The following is a 24,115-nucleotide window of genomic DNA, read 5'->3' as shown; positions in this document are numbered from 1 at the left end:
CTCTTCCTCATTTTTTTTTTAGACAGAATCTTGCTCTGTTGCCCAGGCTGGAGTGCAGTGTTGTGATCTCGGCTCACTGCAGCCTTCACCTCCCAGGTTCAAGCGATTCTCTTGCCTTCCCAGTAGCTGGGATTACAGGCACCTGCCACCACACCCAGCTAGTTTTTGCATTTTTAGTAGAGATGGGGTTTCACCATGTTGGCCAGGCTGGTCTCGAATTCCTGACCTCAGGTGATTCCCCCCTGCCTTGGCCTCCCAAAGTGTTGGGATTACAGGCGTGAGCCACTGTGTCCGGCCTCTTCTTCATTTTTTGAAGGAATTCTGGAGGGTGGAGAACAAATCTGCCCAGCTTCAGGACTAGTTTGTGGAGGTCATTTGAAGACCTGCCAGAATTGAGAAAAGGGTTGGAATGTCCTCCCAGCAGCTAAATTTTGCGGGCAGGAAAGGAGGCACAGAAGTCGCTGGGTTTGGGTATTGGCATGCGTGCAGTGGGAGCCAAGGGAGGAAAAGGGAAAGGAAAAAGGCTGTCAAAACAGCAGGAGGCCGGGCGCCATGGCTTGTGCCTGTAATCCCAACACTTTGGGAGGCCGAGGTAGGAGGATCACTTGAGCCCAGGAGTTCCAGACCAGCCTGGCAACGTGGCAAAATCCCATCTCTACAAAAGATTAAAAAAAAAAAAATCACCTGTAGTACTAGCTACTCAGGAGGCTGAGGTGGGAGGATCATCTGAACCTGGGGAGGCTGCAGTGAACTGTGACTGTGCCACTGCACTCCAGTCTGGGTGACAGAGTGAGACGCCATCTCAAAAAACCACACACATACACACAAAAACAAACAAATGAACAAACAAAAAACAGGAAGAAAGCAAACTAAGGCAGGACTATGCGAATGTGAAAAGGGCCAGGGCCATACATACCAAGTACAGTGAAATTCCAATGACTCGCCAGTCATTCGCTGGGTGGAAACACATGAAGTGATATTGACATGTTCTCACACACTGCTTTGGGTCATTTTGTCTCGTCCTACTTCTGGCCAGTCTCAGGGTTGAAAGTGTTATGGCAAACCCAGAGCAATCTTGCAAATGGCTTTCCCCCAAATCCTGAAGCCTGCTAAAACATTTGGCCTTGGACTCACTAGGTGTTCTAGCGTCCCCCACGCTGGTGCCTATAACACTCCCCTTCTTCTAGCTCCTTCCCATCTTAGTAAGAGGAGGGAATGCCCGTTGCCGGACATGCATCCTCATCTTTAATATTCACAATGCTTTGTGGAAATTACTGTTATTAGAAAGGTAAGCAGGGCCAGCCGCGGTGGCTCATGCCTGTAATCCCAGCACTGTGGGAGGCCAAGGCGTGTAGATCACTTGAGGTCAGGAGTTTGAGATCAGCCTGGCCAACGTGGCAAAACCCTGTCTCTACAAAAAATACAAAAATTAGCCAGGTGTGGTGGCACACACCTGTAATCCCAGCTACTCGGGAGGCTGAGGCAGGAGAATCACTTGGGCCTGGGAGGCAGAGGTTGTAGAGAGACAAGATTGAGCCACTGGACTCCAGCCTGGGTGACAGAGCGAGACTCCATTTCAAAGAAAAAAAAAAAGGAAGATAGGCAAGAACAAGGCCAGAAACAGGATCAGCCCTGGGGCTATTCGCCTCAAAAGCTCATGGTCTTCCCCTTAGTGGATGCTGCTAAGAAAGCATTTTATTGAGTACCCACTATATGCGAGCACTTTTAAGTGCTCTAATGGATGTAAAATAACTCAGGTGGGTGGATCACGAGGTCAAGAGATCGATACCATTCTGGCCAACATGGTGAAACCCGGTCTCTACTAAAAATACAAAAATTAGCTGGGCGTGGTGGTGTGCACCTATAGTCCCTGCTACTCAGGAGGCTGAGGCAGGAGAATTGCTTGAACCCGGGAAGCAGAGGTTGCAGTGAGCCATGATAGCGCCATTGCACTCCAGCCTGGCAACAGAGGAAGACTCCGTCTCAAAAAACAAAACAAAACAAAACACACACAAAAAACTCAGGTTCTGCTGTCAAGAGAGCCTAAATCTACTGCCGAAGTATTTAAGATATGGTACATGGTAAAAAATGGCAGCATGGACCTGGAGCAGTGACTCACACCTGTAATCCCAGCATTTTGGGAGGCTGAGGTAGGTGGATCACTTGAGATCAGGAGTTCGAGACCAGCGTGGCCAACATGGCAAAAGCCCGTTTCTATTAACAATACAAAAACTAGCTGGGCATGGTGGTGTGCACTAGTGGTCCCAGCCACTTGGGAGGCTGAGGCAGGTGAATCGCTTGAACCCAGGAGGCAGAGGTTGTAGTGAACCGAGATTGCACCACTGCACTTCAGCCTGGGCGGCAGATGGAGACTGTCTCAAAAACGAAAACACACAAAAAAAGGCAGCATGATTACTTGATTGGTAAGAGAAGCATTACGAGAATGCTACAGAAGTTAAGAGCAGGGAGGGAATGCAACCGGTAGACAGGATCAGCAAAATACCATCAAGACGAATAATGTTTGGGGCATATGAAAATAGTAAAAGCACGTGTTTGTTGGCCTCCTTCCAGCTCTTTCCATCGTGCCCTGAGGAATCCCTCTGGCCATTACAAAAAGAGAAAAAAAGCAAACAACGACAAAAAACCAACAATACCACAAAACCAACAAAGAACCCCCTTCATCCTGAAAGGCCTCAGCGCCCTCTCTGCATCTCTTTGTTTATTATTATAGAGAATGGGGAAAGCATAAAGAGGGAAGAGGACCAAAGACAGAGCATCGGGGAAGGCCTGCATTTAGGGTGGGAAGAGCAGTCACTGCAGGAAGCAAAGAAACTCAAGAGACACCAAGTAACCGGCGTGGTGGTTCACGCCTATGATGCCAACACTTTCAAAGGCCGAGGTGGGAGGATCATTTGAGCCCAGGAGTTCAAGACCAGCCTGGGCAACATGGCGAAGTCCTGTCTCTACCAAAAATACAAAAATTAGGCAGGTGTGGTGATGCCCTCCTGTAGTCCCAGCTACTCAGGAGGCAAAGGAGGGAGGATCACTTGAGCCTGGGAGGTCGAGGCTGCAATGAGCCATCTTTGCATCACTGCATTCCAGCCTAGGTGACAAAATGAGACCTTGTTTCAAAAAAAAAAAAAAAAAAAAAAAAAAAAAAAAAAAAAAAAAAAAAGGCCAGGTGCAATGGCTCAGGCCTGTAATCCCAGTACTTGGGGAAGCCAAGGCAGTTGGATCACCTGAGGTCAGGAGCTCAAGACCAGCCTGGCCAACATGGCAAAACCCCGTCTCTACTAAAAATACAAAAAATAGCCAGGCTTGGTGGTGCATGCCTGTAATCCCAGCTACTGAGGAGGCTGAGGCAGGAGAATCGCTTGAACCTGGGAGGTGGAGGTTGCAGTGAGCTGAGATCACGCCGCTACACTCCACCCTGAGCAACAGAGTGAGACTCAGTCTCAAAAAAAAAAAAAAAAAGGGCGAGGAGGGACACCAAATCGAAGATAAGGACTGTGGGGGGCCCTGAAAAAAGGGGGAGTGGGTCCAATCCTGCAGAGATCCCCAAGGATGTGAAGCAGGGAATGGGGAGGAAAAGGTGCTATACGTGCTGTTAGGTCCTGATGCCATCTTGGGGGCAGCCGCAGCAGAGCAACTCAGGCCTAAGTCCAAATGTGTGCCTTGGAGCCACTGAGGGGAGATGGGCAGAGGGAGGTGGTGAGAGAGATTTCTCTTTGGGAAAGGCTGGTGGTGAAGGGCAGGGAATCACAGGAAGTTCCCTGAGAGTGTGGAAAAATCCAGAGGAGACAGTCAGGCTTTTAAGGATGGAGAAGATTTGCACATGGTGGGAGGCAGAAGGAACGGAGTGAGGAGGAAGCGCAATGGGAGATAGATGGATGGGTGGGCAGGGTCTCTGAGGAGGGGTGGACTGGAGAGTGGGTGGGTGGGTGAGCCACGAGGGGTGAAGGTGGAGGGGAGGGAGGAGGGGAGGGAGGGGGCGTAGCTGGCGATGTCATGGGGGATGATATCAGAGATGACGAGGAGGCTCACACTGGAGGGTCTCCACTATTTTTGTTTGTTTGTTGTTTGAGACAGGGTCTCGTTCTGTCACCCAGGATGGACTACAGTGGTGTGATCACAGCACATGGCAGCCTGGAACTCCTGGGCTCCAGTAACGCTCCCACCTCAGCCTCCCAAGTAGCTGGGAGTACAGACCTGCACCACCATGCCCAGCTATTTTATTATATTTGGCAGAGATGAGGTCTTGCTACGTTGTCCTGGCTGGTCTCAAACTCCTGGTCTCAAGCAATCCTCCTACCTTGGACTCCCCCAGTGCTCAGACTACAGGTGTGAACCACCATGCCTGGTTGGAAAGAGGTATTTATTTATTAAATTAAATAAATAAATTAATTAATTTTTGAGATGGTGTCTCTCTCCGTAGCCCAGGCTGGAGTGCAGTTGCACGATATCAGCTCACTGCAACCTCCATCTCCCAGGTTCAAGTGATTCTCCTGCCTCAACCTCCCTAGAAGCTGGGATTGTAGGCAAGCACCACCACGCCTGGCTAATTTTTGTATTTTTAGTAGAGACAGGGTTTCAGCATGTTGGTCAGTCTGGTCTCGAACTCCTGACCTCAAATGATCCACCCTCCTCGGCCTCCTGAAGTGCTGGGATTACAGGCGTGAGCTACGGTGCCTGGCCTGGAAAGAGGTTTTTAAAGGTTAGAGGATACAAGGGCCTGTTTATAGGCTGAGAGGAGGAATAATTATTGAAGACACGAAGGAGAATGGCGACAGGGACAGAGCAAGGTCTCAGAGGACACCAGCACAGGTGGCTAAGATCCGAGCCATTTCCTGCAGCGTCACCACACCAGCGACCCACGCTGAGGCTTCCTCAGTGAAAATCCCCACCTTTTTTTCTAAATGAACTGCTGCAAGCCATGGCTGCCCATCTGATATTTGCATGCCTGTGAGTTTCAGATGTAACTACAAGAATTTACACTTATCCTAATTACGTTTCATAATCTGTCTTTATGATCATCTGTTCTGGTACAACGACCAAGAAAACATTCAGTGGGTGGTTTGGCAAGTTCTGTTTTGAATCAGCTGTGCACCAGGTGTGTGCCAGGCCAGTAGGAAGGTCCCAAAAAGAGTCTTTGCTCTCCAGATGTCTGTAGTATAAGTGGGAAGGCAAACTCAAAGACAGAAAATATAAACAAATATAGTGTCCAGGCCAGGAGGGGTAGTGTACACCTGTAGTCCCAGCTACTCAGGAGGCTGAGGTGGGAGGATCGCTGGAACCTAGGCAGTCAAGGCTGCATTGAGCTATGATTATATCACTGCACTCCAGCCTGGGTGACAGAGTGTGTCATCCTGGTGGCACTGCTCCTACCCCTACAGCAGGCGAGGCTGACTGACATAGGAGGCAGATGGTCAGTTCAGGGTGTTTGCCAGGGGACAGGAGCAGATCTGAGTTTTGATGCATCACTGACCACTGTGCAGGGATAGCTCTGAGGATGGCCAGGGTGGAGATAGGATCAGTGAGGAGGGTGCTGCCAAGTTCTGGGTGTAATAGACAAGTCCTGACCACGAGCAGTGAAAATAGGAAAGAGATGAGAGAACAGAGCCAGGGAGTATTTAAGAGGTAAAACCCAGCAGGAGACGGTAATGGAAGGGAGCGGGAGGGGAGTGGAATAGTGAGTGACATGTTGACTTCTAGTTTTCTGACTCAGCTAATCGGTAAAGCAACGGTCCTACTAAGGCAAGATTTCATGGGATCAGAACACAGGGAGGTGTCAGCCTCTAGCAGGGGAACAGATACTTTCATCTATATATACGCAGATATATATAAAATTATTATTATTATTATTATTATTATTTTGAGACAGAGTCTTGCTCTGTCACCCAGGCTGGAGTGCAGAGGTGCAATCTCGCCTCACTGCAACCTCCGCCTCCCAGGTTCAAGCAATTCTTGTGCCTCAGCTTCTCGAGTAGCTGGGATTACAGGTGTGTACCACCACACCTGACTAATTTTAGTATTTTTAGTAGAGACAGGATTTCACCATATTGGCCAGGCTGGTCTTGAACTCCTGGCCTCAAGTGATCAGTGTGCCTTGGCTTCCCAAAGTGCTGGAATTACAGGCATGAGCCATCATGCCCGGTCCAGATACCTTCCAGTTCAACAGAGAGAAGGAAGAGATTAATTTGGGTTCATATATATTGAGATGTCTGGTTGGCTGGGTTTAGTGGTTTGCACCTGTAATCCTAGTTCTTTGGGAGGCCAAGGTGTTCGAAACCAGCCTGGGCAAGATAGTGAATATAGTGAGACCCTGTTTCTACAAAAAAAGAAAAAATTAGAAAGGCATGGAGGTGCACACCTGTAATCCCAGCTAGCCAGGGGGTGGAGGGGGGAGGATCGTTGGAGGCCAGGAGTTGGAGGTTACGGTGAGTTATGATCAAGCCACTGCACTCCAGCCTGAGTGACAGAGCAAAACCCTATCTTACGGTGAGTTATGATCAAGCCACTGCACTCCAGCCTGAGTGACAGAGCAAAACCCTATCTCTATAAAAAATAAGAATAATTTAAAATATAATAATAAGGGTCTGGTTGCAGGAAGCAGAGGGCATTTCCATCAGATAAATTTGGTTTTCTGTGTAAAATTAGGAGGGATGGAGTTGTAGCTTGGAGGGGCAGGAAGGTTTGAGGCAGTCTCTGTGGAGAGAACCATGTGGGGCACAGAGAGGCCACTGAGAAGTGGTGAAGTCCCAGTGGGATGTGGAGGCCGTTCTATCCTGTGGCTTTGTTAATGGTATGTTTTCTCATACTAAAGCTTCTCAGTTTTCCATAGTCTTTTTTTTTTTTTTTTTTTTTTTTTTGAGACAGAGTCTCACTCTGTTGCCCAGGCTGGAGTGCAGTGGTGTGATCTCAGCTCACTGCAACCTCCACCTCCTGGGTCAAGTGATTCTCCTGCCTCAGCCTCCTCAGTATCTGGGATTACAGGTGTGCCATCACCACACCTGGCTAATTTTTGTATTTTCAGTAGAGACAGGGTTTTGCTGTGTTGGCCAGGCTGGTCTGGAACTCCTGGACTCAAGTGATCCACCTGCCTCGGCCTCCCAAAGTGCTGGGATTACAGGCATGAACCACTGTTCCTGGCCTTTCCGTAGTCAAATTTATCAACTTTTCTTTTATAGCTTCTAGGTTCGTGGTATGCTTTAGGAAGCCTTCCTTTTATATGGCAATGTAAAACAAATGAACAAAACAAAACAGCTGGGCAGGCCTGTATATACGGACTGAAACAATAACCAAGGTCTATGTTACTCAGTGCAATACCACTGCAGACCCACACGGACGATATGCTTGCAGTTGCACACAGGTAGCTGCCTCTGTGGAGAAGGACCAAAGGACGGGGGATGTGGGATGCACTGGTCATCCTCTTGTATGGTAGATTTAAAACAAATTTTCATGCTTTATTATTTAATTAATTAATTAATTAATTATTATTTTTTTGAGATGGAGTCTCCCTCTGTGGCCCAGGCTGGAGTGCAGTGGCGTGATCTCCACTCATTGCAACCTTCTCCTCTCGGGTTCAAGCGATTCTCCTACCTCAGCTTCCCTAGTAGCTGGGATTACAGGGGTGTCGTCACCAGGCCCGGCTAATTTTTGTATATTCAGTAGAGACGGGGTTTCGCCATGTTGGCCAAGCTGGTCTCAAACTCCTGACGTCAGGTGATCCGCCCACCTCGGCCTCCCAAAGTGTTGGGATTACAGGCGTGAGCCACTGCGCCCAGCCCATGCATTATATATTTAAAAAATAAATACAATCTGGCTGGGTGCGGTGGCTCATGCCTGTAATCCCAGCACTTTGAGAGGCCGAGATGGGCGGATCACGAGGTCAGGAGATGGAGACTATCCTGGCTAACACGGTGAAACCCGTCTCTACTAAAAATACAAAAAAATTAGCCGGGCGTGGTGGTTGGCTCCTGTAGTCCCAGCTACCCGGGAGGCTGAGGCAGGAGAATGGTGTGAACCCATGAGGCGGAGCTTGCAGTGAGCCGAGATCGCGCCACTGCACTCCAGCCTGGGCGACAGAGCAAGACTCCATCTCAAAATAAATAAATACATACATACAATCCAACAAAAGAAAATTACAAAGAAAGAAAAAGGACAGGAAGGCTGTGGGTCAACAGCGACACTGATATTCTCCGCTGCCTGGTCTTCTCCAGCAGCATTCGTGAAACTGGGCATGGTGGACCCAAGGTTAGATAGAGCAGGTGTTACTGAAGTCACAGGGCAAGGGAGATGTGAGAGGAATGGAAGGCAAGGACCCTGCTGTCCAATGGGAGAAAAGACGGATGTGTTTCACACAGAACAGTTCCCGACCCCAAGAGCACAGGTCACCTGGGACCAGAGGAAAGAAACTAAGGTGCTAAGGTTAAGTACTAACTAAGGTTAAGAAATTCACAAGGGCACACACACCTAACAGAGCGTTTTGTTCTGGCTCCAGGGCTTAATTAACCTTCACCGTTATGCCACGCTGCGTTTCACAAAATCATACTAAGCAAAAAAGCAGGACACGAAACCATTTATATAGTATAAGCACAGTTTTGCAAAAAGGGTTATAAATATATATATGTATATATGTGTATATATATTTATAGGTGATGTATTTATAGGCAGACATTGGAAAGAAATATGCTCAAGTGTTAAGAGTGGTTATGAGTGGTGATTTTTAAAACTGTTTTTCTAGACTTTCTAAAATTAACATTAACATAATTAACAGGAAAAAAATGTTATTTAAAATAGCCACTGGGACGGGCAAGAATCAAAGACATTCTATAAAAATAGACTTTCTGGGAAAAGGTACCCTGGCAACATACCCTGAGAATTTGAATAAACAAAAAGTACTTTACTTGATTCATGGAGTGATAATGGAAAGAACATGAGATTTAGAAGACCTGGATTCAGGCTTCTTAGAAAAGTGTTAACTCACTAAGCGTCCATTTCCTTATATAAATATAAGCTTGAAAACAGCAAAACTTGTTTCACAAGACGGTTGTTGTAGAGACCAAGACAGACACGGCAAATGAAAAAATTCTATAAACCAACCTGTGTTCTTTAATATTATTTATTCATTTATTCAAAATGGAGACAGGGTCTCCCTCTGTCACCCAGGCTGGAGGGCAGTGGTGCAATCATAGCTCACTGCAGTCTTGAGCTCCCAGGCTCAGGTGATCCTCCCATCTCAGCCACCCAAGGCATGTGCCATCACGCCCGGCTAATTAAACAGTTTTTGTGTGTGTAGAGACGAGGTCTCACTATGTTGCCCAGACTGGTCTCAAACTCCTGGCCTCAAGGAATCCTCCCACCTCGGCCTCACAAAGTGCTGGGATTACAGGCATGAGCTACTGCACCTGGCAGTTTGATGCTATTAATTCTACCTTTTACTTCTTTATTAATGCATTTGCATATGCCCAGTTCAAAATGATACTGTAATTGTAAGACGCAATACCAATTCTAGACTAATCAGTGATTTTGATTTTATAAAACAGACATTTCCAAATCCCAAATCAGGAGATGCTTTGTATTACTGAGCCATGATAATTATGATGAGTATCTCAAGCCCCATATTTCAACTCAAAAATTATCGTCAAGTACACTTTAAGATGACACCTTCCCTGGATTTCCTGTTCCAGGGCTCCATGATTTTCCTAGAAGCCAAGGCCATGACCTTTGCTAACTGGCAGCTATTGGAAGCTTTCAGTCCTCTGCCCATAATGGCTCATAAACCCTTTTTGGCACCAAAAAGATCAGATCAGTTTTCCAAAATGCCTTCCCCTGAACTCACATTCCTCTTGCCTCAATGGCGAGGGTCGGGGAGTGTCCCTCCTCCTGTTGAGAACAGCCTCTCCATAGGATTCCCCACTTGGGACTTCCCAACTTTTGTTTTGTTTTGTTTTGTTTTTGAGACAGAGTTTCACTCTTGTCACCCAGGCTGGAGTGCAATGGTGAGATCTCAGCTCACTGCAACCTCCGCCTCCCAGGTTCAAGTGATTCTCCTGCCTCAGCTTCCCGAGTAGCTGGGTTTACAGGTGGCCGCCAGTACACCGGGCTAATTTTTGTATTGTTAGTAGAGACAGGGTTTCACCATGTTGGCCAGGCTGGTCTCGAACTCCTGACCTCAAGTGATCCACCCACCTTGGACTCCCAAAGTGCTGGGATTACAGGTGTGAGCCACCATGCCCGGCCGGGACTTCCCAACTTTTCAAGCCATCATGCCCTTGGGCCAACCTCCTGGCCAATGACAGCACCATCAGCTCACTGCTGGACCAGCTGCAACATCTGCAACATCCTCCCAGTTTTCACTCTTGGACACCTGTAGCCTATCTCTATACGCAATCAAAATAATACATTTTTTTAAATTGAGATATAACTCAGACACCATAGAATTCACCATTATCTCTATATGCAATCAGAATAATACATTTTTTTAAATTGAGATATAACTCAGACACCATCGAATTCACCATTTTAAAAAAGCATATATGTCAGTGATTTTTAATATATTTTCAAGGTTATACAATCATCATCACCAATTCCAGAACATTTTCATCACCCCAAAAAGAAACCCTGGCCGGGCGTGGCGGCTCATGCCTGTAATCCCAGCACATTGGGAGGCCGAGGCGGGCAGATCACTTGAGGTCAGGAGTTTGAAACCAGCCTGGCCAACATGGTGAAACCTTGTTTCTACTTAAAAAAAAAAGCAAAAAAAATTAGCTGGGTGTGGTGGCGTATGCCTATAATCCCAGTTATTTGGGAAGCTGAGGCACAAGAATCAGACTTGAACCCAGGAGGCAGAGGTTGTAGTCAGCCAAGATTGTGCCACTGCACTCCTGCCTGGGTGATGGAGTGAGACTCTGTCTCAAAAAAAAAAAAAAAAAAAGAAACACCATACCTGTTAGTAGTCACTCTGTATTCATCCTTCCCCCAACCCCCGGCAAGTGCTAATCTACTGTCTCCATGGATTTGCCTATTCTGAACATTTCATATAATGGGGTTATAATAAGCGGCCATTTCTGTCTGGCTTCTTCATTTAGCATAATGTTTTCAGGGTTCATGCATGTTGTAGCATGCATCAGTACTTCATTCTTTTATTTATTTAGGAGACAGAGTCTGGCTCTGTCACCCAGGGTGGAGTGCAATGGTATGATCTCAGCTCACTGAAACCTCTGCCTCCCGGGTTCAAGTGAGTCTCCTGCCTCAGCCTCCTGAGTAGCTAGGACTACAGGTGCGCACCATAACGCCTGACTAATTTTTGTATTTTTAGTAGAGACGGGGTTTCGCCATGTTGACCAGGCTAGGCTTGAACTCCTGACCTCAGGTGATCCACCTGCCTCAGCCTCCCAAAGTGCTGGGATTGCAGGCATGAGCCACCATGCCCGGCCTTAAAAATTTTTTACTGTCATAAAATATACATAAAATTTATTATCTTCACTATTTTTCTTTTTTTGAGACAGGGTCTCACTCTGTTGCCTAGGCTGGGGACCTGCGGTGGTGCAATCACAGTTCACTGCAGCTCCAAATTCCTGGGCTCAAGCCATGCTTCCACCTTAGTCTCCTGAGTAGCTGGGACTAGAGGCACACACCACCATGCCTGGCTAATTTTTTTTTGTATTTTTTCTAGGGATGGGGTTTTGCCATGTTGCCTTGGCTGGTCTCGAACTCCTGAGCTCAAGCAATCTGCCTGCCTTGGCCTCATAAAGTGTTGGGATTACAGGCGTGGGCCACTGTGCTCAGCTCATCATCACTGTTTTTAAGTGTACCATTCAGTGGTACTAAATACATCTACAATTTGTGCAACCATCGCTGCCGTTCATCTTGTAAAACTGAAATGGTCCCTATTAAACATAATTCCCCATTCTCCCCTCTCCCCAGCCCCTAGCAAACAGCAGTCTAATTTTTTGAGACAGGGTCTTGCTCTGTCAGTCAGGCTCGATGGAGTGCAAAGGCACAAACACAGCTCACTGCGGCTTTGACCTCTTAGGCTCAAGCAACCTTCTCACCTCAGCCTCCAAAGTAGCTGGGACTACAGGCATGCTGACCGTACTCAGCTAAGTAAAACCTTTTTTTTTTTTTTTTTTTGTAGAGACAGGGTCTTGCTATGTATCCCAGGCTGGTCTCAAACTCTTGGGCTCGAGCGATCCTCCTACCTCTGCCTCCCAAAGTGCTGGGATCACAGGCGTGAGCCACCGCACCTGGTCTCACTAGTCTACTTTCTGTCTCTAGAATTGTCACTAAGTACCTCATATAACGGGAGTCATGCTGTATTTATCATACAGTATTTGTCTTTGTTGTGACTAGCTTCTTTCACTTAGCATAATGTCCTCAAGGTTCACCCATGTTGTAGTATGTATCAGAATTTCCTTCCTTTTTAATTTTTTTTTTTTTTTAGATGGAGTTTCGTTCTTGTTGCTGAGGCTGGAGTGCAATGGAGCAATCTCGGTTCTCTGCAACCTCCCCCTCCCGGGTACAAGTGATTCTCCTGCCTCAGCTTCCTGAGAAGCTGGTATTACAGGCACCTCCCACCAAGCCTAGCTAATTTTTGTATTTTTAGTAGAGACAGGGTTTCACCATGTTGGCTAGGCTGGTCTTGAACTCCTGACCTCAAGTGATCTGCCTGCCTTGGCCTCCCAAAGTGCTGGGATTACAGACGTGAACCACCGCGCCCGGCTAGAATTTCCTTCCCTTTTAAGGCTGAATAACATTCCATCATATAACACATTTTGCTTATTCATTCAGCTGGTGATGAACACTTGGCTTGCTTCCATGTTTTGGCTATTGTGAAAAATGCTGCTATGAACGTGGATGTACAAATATCTCTTCAAGGATCTGCTTTCAGTTCTTTTGGGTATAAACCCATAAGTGGAATTGCTGGATCATATGGTAATTCTATTTTTAATTTTTTGAGGAGCTGCCATACTGTTTTTCACAGCATTGTACCATTTTATATTCCCACCAATCGTGCACAAGGGTTCCAATTTCTCCACAACCTGCCTAGCAATTTTTATTTCATGTTTTTCCTTTTTTTTTTTTTTTTTTTTTTAAATTTTTGAGATGGAGTCTCGCTCCGTCACCCAGGCTGGAGTGTAGTGGTGCGATCTCAGCTCACTGCAACCTCCACCTCCCGGGTTCAAGCGATTCTCCCGCCTCAGCCTCCCAAGTAGCTGGGATTACAGGCATGCACCACTCCACGCCTAATTTTTGAGTTTTTAGTAGAGAGAGAGTTTCACCATGTTGGTCAGGCTGGTCTTGAGCCACCACACCCGGCCAGTTTTCATGTTTTTCTATAGTAGAAATCCTAGCAGATATGAGGTGTTACCTCATTGTAGTTTTGATTGGCATTTTCTTAGTGATTAGTGATGGGAATCTTTGCATGTGCTTATTGACCATTTGTATATCTTCTATGAAGAAATGTCTATTCAATTCCTTTGCCCATTTTTGAACTGAATTTTATTTCTATTATTGAGTTTTAGGAATTCTGTATATATTCTGAGTATCAATTTCTTATCAGTAACATGATTTGTAAGTATTTTCTCCCATTCTATGAGATGTCTTTTTACATTCTTTTTTTTTCTTTTCTTTTCTTCAAGAGAGTCTTGCTCTGTCGTCCAGGCTGGAGTGCAGCGGTATGATCTCAGCTCCCTGCAACCTCCACTGCCTGGGATCAAGTGATCCTCCTGCTGCAGCTTCCTAAGCAGCTGGGACTACAGGTGCGCATCACCACACCTGGTTAATTTCTGTATTTTTTGTAGAGACGGGCTTTCACCATGTGCTCCAGGCGGGTCTCAAACTCCCGAGCTCCAGTGATCTGCCCAACTCGGCCTCCCAAAGTGCTGAGATTACAAGTATGAGCTACCATGCTTGGTCCTTTTTACATTCTTGATAGTGTCCTTTAAAGCAAAAACATTTTTAATATTGATGAAGAACAGCTTATTTTTTCTTTGGTTGTCCATGCTTTTGATGTCACATTTAAGAAGCCATTGCTTAATCCAAGCTCATAAAGATTTACACCTATGTTTCCCTCTAAGAGTTTTATCAGTTTAGCTCTTATATTTAGGTTTCTGATCCATTTGGAGTTAATTTTTGTGTATAGTATGAAAAGTCTTGCCATCTTTGTTGACTATCAATTGACCACGGATATGTGGGTTTATTTCTGGACCCCCAATTCCATTGCACTGTGTTCTATGTTTCTATCCTTATGCCAGTAACACCACTTTGACTACTGCAGCTTTGTAGTAAGTTTTGAAATTGGGGAGTCCACCAACTTTGTGTTTTTTTTTTTTTTTTTTTTTTTTAAGATGGAGTCTAACTCTGTCACCCAGGCTAGAGTGCAGTGGTATGATCTCGGCTCACTACCACTTTTGTCTTCCAGCAATTCTCCTGCCTCAGCCTCCCCAGTATCTGGGATTACAGGTGCCTAACACCACGCCCAGCTAATTTTTTCTACTTTTAGTAGAGACAGATTTTCACTATATTGGCCAGGCTGGTCTCGAACTCCTGACCTCAAGTGATCTGCCTGCCTCTGCCTCCCAAAGTGCTGGGATTACAGGCATTAGTCACTGAGCCCGGCCTTGTTCATCTTTTTCAAGACTGTTTTGGCTATTTGGGGTCCCTTACATTTATATATGAATTTCAGTATCAGCTTGTCTATTTCTGCAAAAGTGCATTTGATATTTTGATAGGAATTGCATTGAATCTATAGATTGACTAGCAAAGTATTGCCATGTTAACAATATTAAGTCTTCTGACTCAAGAACATAAAATATCTTTCCATTTATTTAGGTCTTCTTTAATTTCTTCCAACAATATTTTATAGTTCCAATACACAACTGTTGCATATCTTTGGTTAAATCTTTTCTATTGGTTTTCTTTTTTCTTTTTCTTTTTTTTTTTTTTGAGACACAGCCTCGCTCTGTCGCCCAGGCTTGAGTGCAGTGGTGCGATCTCAACTCACTGCAGGCTCTGTCTCCCAGGTTCATGCAATTCTCCTGCCTCAGCCTCCCAAGTAACTGAGACTACAGGCGCCCACCACCACACCCAGCTAGGTTTTTGTATTTTTAGTAGAGACGGGGTTTCACTGTGTTAGCTAGGATGGTCTCGATCTCCTGACTTCACGATCCACCCATCTCGGCCTCCCAAAGTGCTGGGATTACAGGCGTGAGCCACCGTGCCTGGCCTCTATTGGTTTTCTTAACTTTATTTTTGGATTTTTCATAGCTGGTATATAGAAATACAACTAATTTTTAAAATATTAATATTGGGCCAGGTGTGGTGGCTCATGTCTGCAGTCCCAGCACTTTGGGAGGCCAAGGTGGGTGGATTGCTTGAGCCCAGAATTCGAGACCAGCCTGGGCAACATAGCAAACCGCTATCACTACAAAAAAAAAAAAAAAAAAAAAAAAAAATTAGCTGTGCGTGGTGGTGCATGCCTGTGGTCCAAGCTACTTGGGAGGCTGAGGTTGGAGAATCACTTTAGCCCAGGAGGTTGAGGCTGCAGTGATCCATGCTTGCACCACTGCACTCCAGCCCAGATGACAGAGCAAGGCTCTGTCCCAAAAAAGAAAAGAAAATGAATAAAATATTAATATTGCATCCTGCAATTTTTCTTGATTCATTTATTAGCTCTAATAGTTTTTGTTGTTGTCACAGAAAACTTTGTCGTGTTTTCTATACATATGAGATAATGTCACTGAAAAACAGAGATGATTTCACTTCATCCTTTCCAATACGGGTGCCTTTTACTCATTTCTCCTTCAGCTGCCCTTGTCAGAACCTCTAGTTCTAACAAGTTCTAGTCAATCTTGAATATAAATGGTAAGAGCAGACATCCTTGTTTTGTTCCTGATCTTAGGGGGAAAGCATTCAGTCGTTCACTATTAAGTATGATGTTAGCCGTGGGTTTTTTTTGTTTGTTTGTTTTTGGTAGATTTCCTTTATTTGGCTGAGGAATGTTAATTTCTCACTCATTTTTGAAGGATAGTTTTACGAGAGATAAGATTCTTGGCTGGCAATTTTCTCCTTTCATCACTTTGAATATATCATCTCACTGCCTTCTAACCTCTGTGGCTTTTTTTTTTTTTTTTTTTTTTTTTTTTTAAATGAGAAGCCAGCTGTTAATCTTATTAAAAATCCCTTGTATGTGATGAGTCACTTCTCACTGCTTCCTCTTTGTCTTCTGACAGTGTGACTATGACATGTCTTGGTGTATTTATCCTACTTGGACTTTATCCTACTTGGAGGATATTTATCTGAATTTATCCTACTTGGAGTTCACTGAGTTTCTCAGATGTGTGGACTACTATTCATTTTTCATCGAATTTAGCATGTCTTCAAGTCATTATTTCTTCAAATATTCTTTCTGCTCTTTCTTCTTCCACAGGGACTCCTATTATACATATATTGATATTCTTGATAGTATCCCGTAGGTCATTAATCTTCATTCTTTTTCTCTCTGTTCCTTAGACTGAATAATCTCAATTGGCCTATCTTTAAATTCACTGATTCCTCTTTCATCTTCTCAAATCTGCTGCTCAGCCCTTACCCTGATTTTTTTTTTTTTCTTTTTGAGATGAAGTCGTGCTCTGTCGCCCAGGCTAGAGTGCAGTGGTACCATCTCAGCTCACTGCAACTTCCACTTACCGGGTTCAAGTGATCCTCCTGCCTCAGCCTCCTGAGTAGCTGGGATTATAGGCACATACCACCACGACCAACTAATTTTTGTATTTTTTTTTTTTTTTGAGATGGAGTCTCGCTGTGTCTCCCAGACTGGAGTGCAGTGGCGTGATCTCGGCTCACTGCAAGCTCCTCCTCCCGGGTTCATGCCATTCTCCTGCCTCAGCCTCCCAGGTAGCTGGGACTACAGGCGCCTGCCACCACACCCAGCTAATTTTTTGTATTTTTAGTAGAGACGGGGTTTCATCGTGTTAGCCAGGATGGTCTCGATCTCCTGACCTCGTGATCCCCCGGCCGCGGCCTCCCAAAGTGCTGGGATTATAGGCATTAGCCACCGTGCCCGGCCTAATTTTTATATTTTTAGTAGAGATGGGGTTTCACCATGTTGGCCAGGTTGGTCTCAAACTCCTGACCTCAGGTGTTTGGCCTCACCTTGGTCTCTCAAAGTGCTGGGATTACAGGCATGAGCCACCGTGCCTGGCCTCCACTAAATTTTTTGTTTCAGTTATTGTATTTTTCAATTCCACGATTTTCTTTTGTGTTCCCTTTTATAATTTCTATCTGTTATTTCATCATCTCTCTCTCTCTCTTTGAGATTCTGTTTTCATACTTTTCATTCATTCTTTAGATATGGTTTCCTTTAGTTATTTGACTGTATTTATAATAACTAATTTAAAGTATTTGTCTAGGCTAGACTCACACCTGTAATCCCAGGACATTGGGAGGTCAGGGCAGCAGAATAATTAAGGCCAGGAGTTCAAGACCAGCCTAGGCAATACAGTGAGATGCTGTTGCTGCAAAAAATTTTAAAAATCAGCCAGCCATGGTGGTGTGTGCTTGTAACCCTAGCAACTTGGGAGATTAAGGAAGGAGGATCATTTGATAAATAAGTAAATAAATTGTCTAATAATTCCAACTTGTGGCTTTCCTCAGGGACTGTTAGCATTGATGACTTTTTTCCCCTAAGGATCATATTTTTTTCTTTCTTTGCATGTTTCACAATTTTTGTTCAAAATTGGACATTTCAAATAATATAATGTGGTCATGCTGGAAGTCAGATTCTGCCCCTCCTCTGTGGGGTTTGTTCTTGTTCCTGTTTATTGTGGTTGCTGTTTGTTTAGTGACTTTCCTCATAATTATGCAAAGTCTGTATTCTACATCATGTGAGGCCATTTAATTCTTTGTGCAGTTAACTTAGTGGTTAGCTAATGATTAGCCAGATTTCCTTAACTTCTTGAAACCAGTACATCTACTTTTTGCTGAGAGTCTCTGGATCCATGGAAACTTTCAACACCCAGTCAGGCAGTTTCTAACTCTGCAGCTTTCACGTTCTGCTTGCACAGAGCCTCAAGGTCAGTCCAAGGGGAGTTATTATTGCTTTCTCAAGTCCTTCCTGGGCACACACACAGCCAACACATGCACATGGCCATCTGCACACCAGGAGGATGTCAGAGCTTATAGAAGCCCCCTATGGCCAGGCACAGTGGCTCACGCCTGTAATCCCAGCACTTTGGGAAGTTGAGGTGGGTGGATCACCTGAAGTCAGGAGTTCGAGACCAGCCTGGCCAACATGGTGAAACCCCCGTCTCTACTAAATATACAAAAATTAGCCAGGTGTGGTGGTGCATGCCTGTAATCCCAGCTACTTGGGAGGCTGAGGCAGGAGAATCGCTTGAACCCGGGAGGCAGAGGTTGCAGTGAGCCGAGATCACGCCATTGCACTCCAGTCTGAGGGACAAGAATGAAACTCCATCTCAAAATAAAAAATAAAAATAAAAATAAATAAAATAATAAAATATGCAACAAATGTCCCTTGAGAGAGGCGTTTAGCACTGGGAGAGTTTAAGTAAGGTCAAAAAAGACAAGTCTGTCAGCCAGGTGCGGTGGCTCACGCTTGTAATCCCAGCACTTTGGGAGGCCAAGGCGGGTTGATAACCTGAGGTCAGGAGTTCAAAACCAGCCTGGCCAACATGGTGAAACCCCATCTCTGCTTAAAAATACAAAAATTAGCTGGGCATGGTCGTGGGCGCCTGTAATCCCAGCTACTTGGGAGGCTGAGGCACGAGAATTGTTTGAACCCAGAGGCGGAGGTTGCAGTGAGCCGAGATCGCACCACTGCACTCCAGCCTGGGCAATAGAGCGAGACTGCATCTAAAAAAAAAAAAAAAAAAAAAGACAAGCCTTTCAAGTAGGGTCTTCAAGGGAATCCCTAGACAGGTCACAAAATGACTATTCTCTGTTGCTGCCTAATTCTCCAGCTTCATCTCTACCCCACTGTGCCCCACTCTGTGCTCTAGCTGCTCTGGCATTCTTGCATTTCTTGAACAAGTTTACTACTGCCTTGGAGCCTTTGCACATACCGTTTCCTCTGCCTGAAAAAAACAACAAAAAAACCAAAAAAACCCCTCTTTCCCATGATCTCTGCTTGGTTGGTTCTATTACTTCATTATGGCCTCTGATCAAATGGGACTTCATCAAACGGTTTTCCAATCACCCACCCTCTCTAACGTAACCTCCTTCCTTCCCAACTCCTACCCCATTACTCACTATTTTTTCTCTGCCTTTTTTTCCATAGTGCTTATTACAACATGGCATCGTATCAGAGATTTCACTTGCTTACTGTCTGATTTCTCTACTGGAATCTACATTCTATGAGGATGGACTCATTCTAACTCACAGTTTAGCCCAAGAGCCTATAAACAGTACCTGGTCTGCTAATAAATACTTTCTTAAAAATGAAGTGGCCCCATGATGAATTTGTATTCTGTCAGCTTAGCCGAGCTGGACTACACCCCACAGAATTCTCTTTCCCTTGTTGTTGCAAATTAGCAAGAGATACTTTGCCCAAGATGTGCATGGCAGCCATGAAGGAGCGGTCATATTCCTTTATCTTTTATTTTATTTTATTTTTTTGAGACAGCATCTCACTCTGTCACCCAGGCTGCAGTGCAGTGGCGCAATCTCAGCTCACTGCAACCTCCCCCTCCCAGCTTCAAGCGATTCTCCTGCCTCAGCCTCCTGAGTAGCTGGGATTACAGGCACCCACCACCACACCTGGCTAATTTTTGTATTTTTAGTAGAGACGGGGTTTTGCCACATTGGCCAGGTTGGTCTTGAACTCCCGACCTCAAGTGATCCATCTGCCTCAGCCTCCCAAAGTGCAGGGATTACAGGCGTGAGCTGCTGTGTCTGGCCTCCTTTATTCTTAAGAACCTGGTACAGGGCACCAGGCACAGCTGAAGCTTGTGTGCATTGCCTATTATCTGCTGGGCCATCTGGTTGGCATGGAGCAGCAGCCAGGCTCATGCTCTTCCAGCTCCTGCTTTGAGATGGAGCATGGACTCCCTTCTAGGGGCCTGCAGGCCACTGCATCATGGAAATAAAGGAGAATCTTAAGTTCCTTCAACGGAAATTCCAGGCACCTACTTAACCTTAAGAAGTAAGTCAGCACCTTGATAAGCTAAAAGGTAATAGTAGCCCCAAACGATAGCCAAGGAAGCTAGAATCAAGGGGTATTTGGTTCTCCTATACAAACTAGGCCAGGCCTATCAACCATTCTCCATCAGTTTATCCCCACCTGCTTTTAAATAAGGGTTGCTAACTTAAAAACCAAACCAAACCATCTTCAACCTCACACTCTCCTCCAGCTATGACCCCCTCCTTCCTTTCCCAATTAAACTTCTTGAAACACCTGTCTTCACTGACTGTCTTTGCTTCACAGATTCTGCTCTTGCTAGATCAACAATACATCTTGTTTGTTTTTTTGTTTTGTTTTGTTTTGTTTTGAGATGAGGTCTCGCCGTGTCACCCAGGCTGGAATTCAGTTGTGTGATCACGGCTCACTGCAGCCGTGACCGCCTGGCTCCAGCGATCCTTCCACCTCAGCCTCCCGGACGACAGGCACGCACCAGCATGCCTGGCTCATTTTTGTATTTTTTGTAGAGACAGGGTCTCATTATGTTGTCCATGCTGGTCTCAAACTCCTGGGCTCAAGTGATCCTCAGGCCTTGGCCTCCCAAAATGTTGGGATTACTGGTGTGAGCCACGGTGGCCAGTCAACAATAAATCTCTATGTGCAAAATCCAGATTTACTTTTTTACTTTTTTGGTTAGTTCCCATCTAACTAGAGCTTGTTTTCCAGGACTTGCCATTCCATCGTTCATTAAACCCCTTTCCCTTACCTCCATGGGCCAGGCTTTCCTGGTTTCCTTCCTTTCCCTCTTCATCCTCATTTCCTTGGCTGGCTTCTTCTCAACCTGTACACTAAATGCTGGTGTCCTCAAGGTAGACCCAGCCCCACTTCATCCTGTGCGCTCTCTCCTTTGGCGGTCTCCAACAGCCCATGCCTTTAACTACCACCTGTACACCAACCTAACGTCCATCTCTCTGACCTCCAGATCTGCTTAGCAATATCTCACAGTGACACCACAGGCTGCCACCACACCTGGCTAATTTTTTTATGTTTGTAGTAGAGACGGGGTTTGGCCATGTTGCCCAGGCTGGTCTCAAACTCCTGAGCTCAGGCAATCTGCCCACCTTAGCCTCCCAAAGTGCTAGGATTACAGGCATGAGTCACAGCACCCGGCCCAAACTCCAGCTTTTAAGCATCTCCACCCATTTCTCTCCGCCTCTGTGGTCACCATTCTAACAGATCCCTTGTCCACCTCCAATCCTGCCAACCCATTCTTCACATTGAAGCCTCTCTTTCATCCATCCTCTCGCCTCATTCAAATCTTTCTGGGGTTGCCACTATATGCCAGAAGTATTTTTTATTAAATACAGATGCAATCATAACATTCCTCTGCTTCCAACCCTTTGAAGGTTTGCTACTGTTCTTAGGATAAAATATAACTTTTTTTTTTTTTTTTTTTAGACAGAGTCTCACTCTGTTGCCCAGGCTTGAGTGCAGTGGTGCCATCTCTGCTCACTGCAACCTCTGCCTCCTGGGTTCAAGTTCTCCTTCCTCAGCCTCTTGAGTAGCTGGAATTACAGGCACGTGCCACCAGGCCCAGCTAAAAAGATTTTTTTTTTTTTTGAGATGGAGTCTTGCTCTGTCACAGGCTGGAGTGCAGTGACGCAAATTCTCCTCACTGCAAGCTCTGCCTCCCAGGTTCATGCCATTCTCCTGCCTCAGCCTCCCCAGTAGCTGGGACTACAGGCTCCCACCATCACGCCCGGCTAATTTTTTTGTATTTTTAGTAGAGATGGGGTTTCACCATGTTAGCCAGGATGGTTTCAATCTCCTGACCTCATGATCCGCCTGCCTCGGCCCCCCAAAGTGCTGGGATTATAGGCATGAGCCAACGCGCCTGGCCCAGATTTTTGTATTTTTAGTAGAGATAGGGCTTCGCCATGTTGGCCAGGCTGGTCTCGACCTCCTGACCTCAGGTGATCCGCCTGCTTGGGCCTTTCAAAGTGCTGGGATTACGCGCATGAGCCACCGCGCCCAGTGATAAAATATAACATTCTCAGCAGGGCCCCAATGCCCTGTGCATCTGCCCTTAAACCCCTTCTTGTCAACCCTGCAGGCGCTCTGCACCGTTCCTGCAATGAGAAGCATCTTCTCCACCTTCTGGCCTTTGCACATGCTGGGACAACCACCAACAATGCTCTTCCTGACCTCCTCTTCCAGCTAATTCCCACTGTTCCTTCAGATCTCAGCCAAAACTTCCCTTCCTGCTATCCCCAGACCAAGGTGTTTCTCCGTTATCCACCCCACAGCACCACAGCACCTGCTTTTTTTTTTTGTTTTGTTTTTTAAGAGACAAGGTCTTGCTCCTTCATCCAGGCTAGAGTGCAGTGGCATGACTACAGCTCACTGCAGCCTCGACCTCCCAGGCTCGTGATCCTCCTGCCTCAGCCTCCTGAGCAGCTGGGACTACAGGTGCACACCACCATGCGTGGCTAATTTTTTATTTTTTAGAGGCAGGGTCTCACTATGTTGCCCTGGGTGGCCTTGAACTCCTGGCCTTAAGCGATCCTCCCACCCCGCAAAGTGCTGAGATTATAGACATGAGCCACAGTGCCTGGCCAGCGCACTTGCTCTTTTTTATGACTGCATCATACTTGTCATCCCATTTTGAACATCTATTCACCCACCAGACACATGAAGGTGGCATCTGGTCCTGTCGTGTCCACCCACCATCTCCCCAGGGCTGGCACCTTCCCTGCTCATGGTCAATAAACGTCCATTAAGGCACAGTCTTGCTCTGTTACCCAGGCTGGAGTCCCGTGGTACCTGGGATTACAGGCACACCACCACACCCAGCTAATTTTTGTATTTTCAGTAGAGATGGGGTTTCACCATCTTGGCCAGGTTGGTCTTGAACTCTTGACCTCATGATCCACCCACCTTGGCCTCCCAAAGTGCTGGAATTTCAGACGTGAGTCACCCCACCCAGCTTATCATATTTTTTTTTTTAAGAGACAGGGTCTTGCTGTGTCACCCAGGTTGAAGTGCAGTGGTGCGATCATAGCTCACTGCAGCCTCGAACTCCTGGGCTCAAGTGATCCTCCCGCCTCAGCCTCCTCAGTATCTGTGACTACAGGAGGCTACATGCTACTACAGCCGGCTAGTTTTTTTTATTTTTTCTAAAGGTGGGATCTCACTATGTTGTCCAGGCTGGTTTTGAACTCCTGGACTCAAGCCATCCTTCTGCTTCAGCCTCCCAAAATGCTGAGATGACAGTATTGAGACACTGTGCTTGGCCAATATCCTCATTTTACAGACAGAAAGCAAAACAAAACAAAACAAAAAACAGCAGCCCAGAGGGAATTAATACTCCCATTTCCCAGGAGACAAGAGTTTTAGTTGTATATGCAGGTCTTTAACCTTGGAAAGCTCAAAAAAGCACCGGTAGAGCGAGAAAATACATACACACACTCCAAAACATACCTGCTACAAAACTCAGAAACAGGAGCAAGCTATTCTGTCCATGTTGCCTCTGCCTCCTTGCTAATGTATCCCCACACTGCTGCCCTGGAGGGATTGTGTGCTAATCCGTCCCCGCTCTGCTGATCAGGCAAGGACATGGTGCTATGGGATGGGGCATGCTATTTAAGGACTTTGGGAGGAGGCCGGAGGATTTAAATTACCTGCAAGAGGTATTCATCATTCACTGGAGTTTTTTTTTTTTTTTGAGACGGAGTCTCCCTCTGTCTCCCAGGCTAGAGTGCAGTGGTGCTATCTTGGCTCACTGCAACCTCCACCTCCCGGGTTCAAGTGATTCTCTTCCTCAGCTCCCCGAGCAGCTGGGACTACAGGTGCGCACTACCATGCCTGGCTAATTTTTGTATTTTTAGTAGAGATGGGGTTTCACCATGTTAGTCAGGCTGGTCTCGAACTCCTGACCTCGTGATCCACCTGCCTCGGCCTCCCAAAGTGCTGGGA

At 46.0% G+C, this 24,115-nt stretch overlaps 1 protein-coding gene and 3 long non-coding RNA genes across 7 annotated transcripts in view; 2 read left to right on the top strand and 2 right to left on the bottom strand.

Annotated features, from left to right (window-relative positions):
- Window positions 1-24,115, bottom strand: part of HIP1 (huntingtin interacting protein 1) — a 211,693-nt gene that overhangs the window by 131,688 nt on the left and 55,890 nt on the right. The gene's annotated exons all lie outside the window — the stretch shown is intronic.
- Window positions 1-24,115, top strand: part of LOC144339786 (uncharacterized) — a 100,700-nt gene that overhangs the window by 22,717 nt on the left and 53,868 nt on the right. The gene's annotated exons all lie outside the window — the stretch shown is intronic.
- Window positions 14,636-18,331, top strand: LOC144339752 (uncharacterized). The gene is made up of 2 exons (XR_013415127.1): window positions 14,636-15,147; window positions 17,119-18,331. It is a non-coding gene; the product is annotated as an uncharacterized LOC144339752 (long non-coding RNA).
- On the bottom strand, window positions 17,743-20,049 carry LOC144339800 (uncharacterized). The gene is made up of 2 exons (XR_013415176.1): window positions 19,820-20,049; window positions 17,743-18,355 (listed from the first exon to the last, which is right to left on the bottom strand). It is a non-coding gene; the product is annotated as an uncharacterized LOC144339800 (long non-coding RNA).

This window comes from Macaca mulatta, chromosome 3, assembly GCF_049350105.2.
Source record: "Macaca mulatta isolate MMU2019108-1 chromosome 3, T2T-MMU8v2.0, whole genome shotgun sequence".
Lineage (NCBI taxonomy): Eukaryota > Metazoa > Chordata > Mammalia > Primates > Cercopithecidae > Macaca > Macaca mulatta.
This window is presented reverse-complemented; position numbering and strand designations above follow the sequence as displayed.